Genomic DNA, 5848 nt, shown 5'->3' with positions numbered 1-5848 from the left:
TAAGGTTGTTATAGAATATTTCATGCTTTGTAACAGTAGTGAGCAGCATAGATTAGTACTGATGGTCAGTAAACCCCAGGTGTACTCTGCAGGTTTTTTCTGTAAGTCAAGATATGTTTCTATTTGTATCTCATGTAGTGGTGTATATTTACCCAGCATTGTACAGAAGGTGGCATAGTTAGTAGCTAAGTGATGCTTATGCTGCTCAGACTAGACAGATGCTGCAGCTCAACTGGAGGGTGGAGGGGAAATAGCGCTTACCTCTCCAGAATTGCCCAAATATGTTGTTTGCACATATCTTTCTCAAAATTATCATTTCCTCTCTCCTTTGTGCTTTGATCAACTCTGAAGCCACTTCCTGTGAATTATTCTTCCTTTTATGGATGGGAGACCTACTAAGAGACTGTTGTAGCAGCTGGCTTAGCCTCCCCAGTATGTAGCATACTTTTAAGCAAAGTTATGAGGCGGTTAATCTATATTCAAACTTCCTGCCTTGGTCCTGTCGTTGTGTGGCTAGTAGTTTAAGAATAGCATATCCATGTGTATACCTCTTGCCAGTGGGCATTCAAATGACTGTAAGTGGATTGCAGCTGCTCATAGCCTTTAAATGAGAAGCATGCTTGCTCTATCAGTACTGAAGGAGAGGTAAGTTCTCTTATCGATGACGGTTGCGTATTTCTTGTTGAATCAGTTTACTGCAGCATGCAGTTTTTTTCTTTTTTTGTACTGTATCCTACTGTCATTGACTTTGACTAGAAAGGGTCTGGTGACAGCAGTCTGTGCCAGCTTCCAAGGAATGCTCCTATAATATCCTCCAGTCTCAGGCCCACAATTTAAAGATGTGATTTCTGGTGGCTATGTTACAAAGGGCCCTCAAGGAGTGATTGGGTGCTGCTCGTCTATTACAGCTGTATCTGCTTTGAGAGAGGGGAAGACTAACAGGAATTTGTGAGAGGTGGCATGGTGATACACATTTGTCTGTCTTTTCAACCTACAAGTAACGTTTAGTTATTATTTCGTGCTCTGAAGGCCAGTCATGCCACCAGCCTCCTATCCAGGGATATCACTAGCACTGAGGGTGCTGCTAGAACAGTGTGTGGGTGTGATGTGGCTCCATTACCCATGCACAATGGACCTGATGTTTCTAGCATTGCCCCTGCTGCTCACTGGCTGCTGGGCTCCTGTCCAAGTGGGACTGTGGGTGTCGGAGCCATGCCTAAGGATATTTATTTTAATTGCTCAATAGCTTGTCAGTAGGATTATTAATTAACTTACACTTAGATAGTTTACACTATCACAGCCAATATGATTGCTCTTTTTTTGCTTTGAAGTCTTCTGTATCCTTAGTATTTCCCCAGTTCCTTTCAAAACCTTTCCCCTTCACTTTATCTGCGATCACGACTTTGCTCATCCCTCATCTAGAATGCATCTCTTCCTCTGGAACATATGCTTGTCTAAGCTACAGCAGTTGTTGCTTGCCTGTGCAGCTCAGAAGTGCCCCAGGATGCTCCCCAAAGGCTGCAGCACTTCAAAGGAGATGCTGCAGGCTCATAGCAGCCAGAAAACAGGCACTTGTGGTGCTCTAAGCCCCAAAGGTGGCTGCTGGCATGGATGTAAGAGGAAAAGCTCCTTTCAAGGAGCAGCTTTGGAGTTTCCTTCTGTAGGGGAGCACTGGGCACTTCAGGGACAAGGCAGCAAGCCAGGATCCTCTATGCAGGTTGTGAAGATCTTCCCAGAAGCAGAGCAGCTGTGTAGGGAACTCCTGAGTGAGTCAAAGCACCAAGGGTGGGGGCATGTGGAGTTTTCCTTGCGGAGAGGTGAGAGCATTGTCTGTTCTGCTGCTAGTAAGCTTTCCAGCCCCAAAGTTATTGCTGTCTTATACTACCCTTAAGTCCTCTGTGTTACTTGTTTGGATGGTGGTAGGTGTCAGCTCTCCAAACAGAAGGCCCTGCTTATTTGCAAGGCAGAAGGAAAAAAAAGTGTTTTCCATACTTATGTCAACTTTGCACTTTCACTCAAATGTCTGGTCAAGGACTGTCAGATGAAAAATGCTTCTGAGATAAAATCCCTTTGGCCATGCCTATGAGCCTAACTTACCTAGCGCTTTTAAAGGTTAAGTTCTCTAATGGAGCCATATAACTTAAAAACAGGCCCAAAGGCAGGAGGTTCTGCTTCAGTTGATATCAGTGGAATTGGTGTATTTTACAAATGGTAATGATCTACCTTATTCACACGTGAATTGTACGTGACTTCTGAGTGAGGATATGTTCACTTTCTTTATGATCCAGGCGCAAGAGCTATGCTGCTTGGACCTACAGGAATGTCTATCAAAAATTGTCATAAATCTTATTGACTCTGTAGTCTACAGCAAATCCTGAGAAGTCTAAATGACTGTGTGATATATATTGTAGTAATACCAAAAGGTCCAAGCAAAAAGTCCAGGCCTCATTGGAGAAGACAAAGTGCAATCTCATGCCCTTTGACTTTTTACAGAGGTTTTCAGCTGCTGTGGCCTGGCAGCTGTGTTGGACTGATGAGATGGCGTGAACTGGGTGCTTCAGTCTAACTGGCCCAGTGAGATGTGCCTGGCTTTCTTGCTGCCCTGTCAATATAATGCCCCAGGGCATTAAGGGCATAAGCAGCAGATGGATGTAGGATATCCTTTTCTCATGGTCAAAAGTTACTAGTGGATCCTGAAGGCAGTCCTTCTCTGCGCACAAACCTTGAGGCAACCAATCATTTGCTGCTTCATTATCTTGAAAGACCTTGAATTGGAGTCGAAATTGAAAGAATGAGCCAGACTCATGAAGGTGAATGTGTTTGCAGCTGACAAGTGCGGACACATGCTGGTAACCATCTGCTGGGATTCATTGTAGGTAGCTGTGGAACTACATTTTCATGTGTAGATTGTGAATACTATGTGCATGATCTACTTTATATACATATGCTGTCCAATTAAATAGGGGCATGGGTACTAAAGTCTAAGTGGTGTTTATCTTATGTACTCTTTGGGAGGAGACTGTCTTATTATCCATTAGATGTTTTCTTCTGCGAAAAAGAATGCCTCTTTTAAGAGGTGTTTGTACACAAAAATCCTGAGAGAGATAGCACAGTTTTCCTTCTGTGCTCTGTGTATGTAAAGTTTGTATGTATTTGCAAAGTAGAACTTTGTTTAACTTAGTTGTCATTAATGGTCAGAGATGCCATGGCACTAGTACTTTACAAGTCAATTATACAAAAAACATTGTAACAGGATTATTAGAAAGTATTGAATGCTTGAGAATATATGTGATACAGGAAGGGGCACGAAATTGCTGTGTACTTAGCGTGTATAATGCAGTTTGCTCAATTTGTTCCTGGCTATTCACAGGAGAGTACACTTTCTCTTTTTAATTGCACAAGATGACAAGACCTTTTAATTAAGGTGGCATCTATAGTATTCATATACTGCAAAACCCACAAATGACTAAAACTTAATAGCATCATAAAAACTATGGTTAAAGCTTTTACCAACACTGCCATCACAGCAAAAGGTTTTAAATCAACCACGTCAGAAGTGCACTTATGCCTACACAGAGGCTACTGTCTCTGAGAGTAGTAACTGGTTTCTTTTCTTACAGAAATAAAGTGTTTGTGATTTATGTGGTTGTAGTAGTGAAACTGGTAAACAGCCCTTCCGTCTCTTCAGGTGTACCTGCCCTCCCTTGACAAATTTCTGCGACTTTTGTAACATCCTGTTTCCAGTTAGAAGATACTGTGGGGAAAGACGATAAAACTACTCTTCATCCCTCGGAAGTTTCCTGCAGGCTTCAATGGGACAGAAGGGCAGGGAATGAGAGTTTTGCGTATGGACAGATGTGTGGAAGCAGGCAGACGGTGTTAGATGCCGTAGGAACAGAGTAAGGCAGGAAGCCTCAGTGCCGCTCAGCGTTGACACAGACTCACTCTCTCACTTGAAGTGAACCATGCCATCCAGTTTAGGGATCGCATGATTGCAGTAGGGTCACTACTGTAACATGTGATGTTAATAATTTACCAGCAAAGTCCTTTGGCAAGGATGTATGAATAGGCAGATTATTTTGTTTCTTCCCCTTTTCTTTATAATGACAGTCTTACATTTGTTGGGCTGATATTTGTGGTAGGGATGCTCCTTCACCGTCCCCGTTTCATAGGATGTTACACTGTGGCATCCCAGGAAGCTCTAGGAGGTGCATCCCACTACTGAGATGGGATACATGTCAGCTGAACATTCCCAGTTTTTGCCTTGGTAACACTGGTAAAAATTGCAAACGAGGTTAGGCTTTTTTTTAATTTTTATTTTTCCATGCAATGTAAAGGAATATTATGTAGATGTTTAAGGTACAGTCTTATTTTTGGCAAGAGCTTTTTGTGTTTTTCATCATGTTTAGTCTATGGAAAAAGCACCTTTGTGTATATGTAACAGTTACTGCAGGGGGCTTTTGCAGGCATTTATTTTTCCATAGAATTAGATATTTAACAGTTTGGTTTTAATCATAATGTCATGATGCATGGAGTTCCTCAAGCACGTGTTGTTATCAATTGAGAAATAAACCAGTTTGTATCATTCAACATTTCCTTTGGGATTAGTTCAGAAAGTGACATGATTTTTACCTTATTGGTAAAAATACTGCATTGTTTACCAGATGAGTATTTAAATAATTTAAAGATGCTATTCCAAAGAGAGACCTTGTTAGAGTGAAAAGTGCTTTACCATGAGAATGTCTAGCAAAAGAGAGGAGGAGAGAGTAAACAGGAAAAGAAGGGACCTTGGGATGTATTAACATTTAGCAACACTAAAATGAATTGTGTTAATCATGTCTGGTTTGATATTAGGGAATGATGCTAATCGAGTGTATTCTCCATTTTCAGGTTTTGAGTGCTGATTTTTCACTTGTGGGTATGGAAGCAGTCACCTGGGGATTGTACTATGCAAAGCTTTGTGACTGGTTGTTCAGCTGGCCAGAATCCTTGATTCTTCAGTCACCTTTTTATCACTAGTGCAATCCCAAGGGCCCTGAATGGCAGGAGTTGATTAGCTGAGTAGGCTGAAGAGGCTGCAGTCTTTCCATTGGTATTTTCTAGACTGGCATGTGTGGCCTGGGTTTCATGGCACAGGAAAAGCTGTGTATCCTCCTCTTCCAGCCCTTTACCTCAACCATCTACCTCCTGTTCTGCTTCCTGTTACTTAGAGAGCTGTGAGGCCTTGCTTCAGCATGTGCCTGGTTCATCCAGCGAGGGGGCTGGAGTTGGGGCCGCCATCGTGTTCTGACAGTTAATGTAGCCCTAAAAAGCCAAGGGATTGAAAGTAGCATAAGCTATTTAAGCCTATCTTCAAGGCCTCTGGTGCTCAAAGGATCCTTTGTTAATGAAATGGAGTACAGAGACAATTTAATCTGATGCTAAACTAATACTTCCGAATACAGGCAAAATATCTAAGTTATGATGGAGCCTGTGCATCGATGCTCATCAAAAAGTCTGCATCAAGCTCTGAGAACACAAGGTGGAGTTAGTCTGACACATTCTGGGGAAGCTCCCCAGACCATTTTACCACTTGAACAGATTCAGTTATTTTACAAACCCATCACGCGAATGGTCTTTGTCCTGGCATTTGTCAGACTGCCACGTGCAGATCACTGCTGTTTACAAGAGAAATAATCCAGATTGGACATTGAAAGAGAGGGATGGAAATATGTAAACAGATTTTCATAAAGTGTGAGTGCTTATCTGAGCCCCAAGTCACAAAAGGAACTTGAGTCATGCTTATTCAGTTCATCTGTTAAATGACTTGCAAACACGTGCTTAAATTTAATCCTAGAGATGAAAAGAT

Source organism: Ciconia boyciana, chromosome 8, assembly GCF_034638445.1.
Source record: "Ciconia boyciana chromosome 8, ASM3463844v1, whole genome shotgun sequence".
NCBI lineage: Eukaryota > Metazoa > Chordata > Aves > Ciconiiformes > Ciconiidae > Ciconia > Ciconia boyciana.
Note: the sequence above shows the minus strand (reverse complement) of the source record.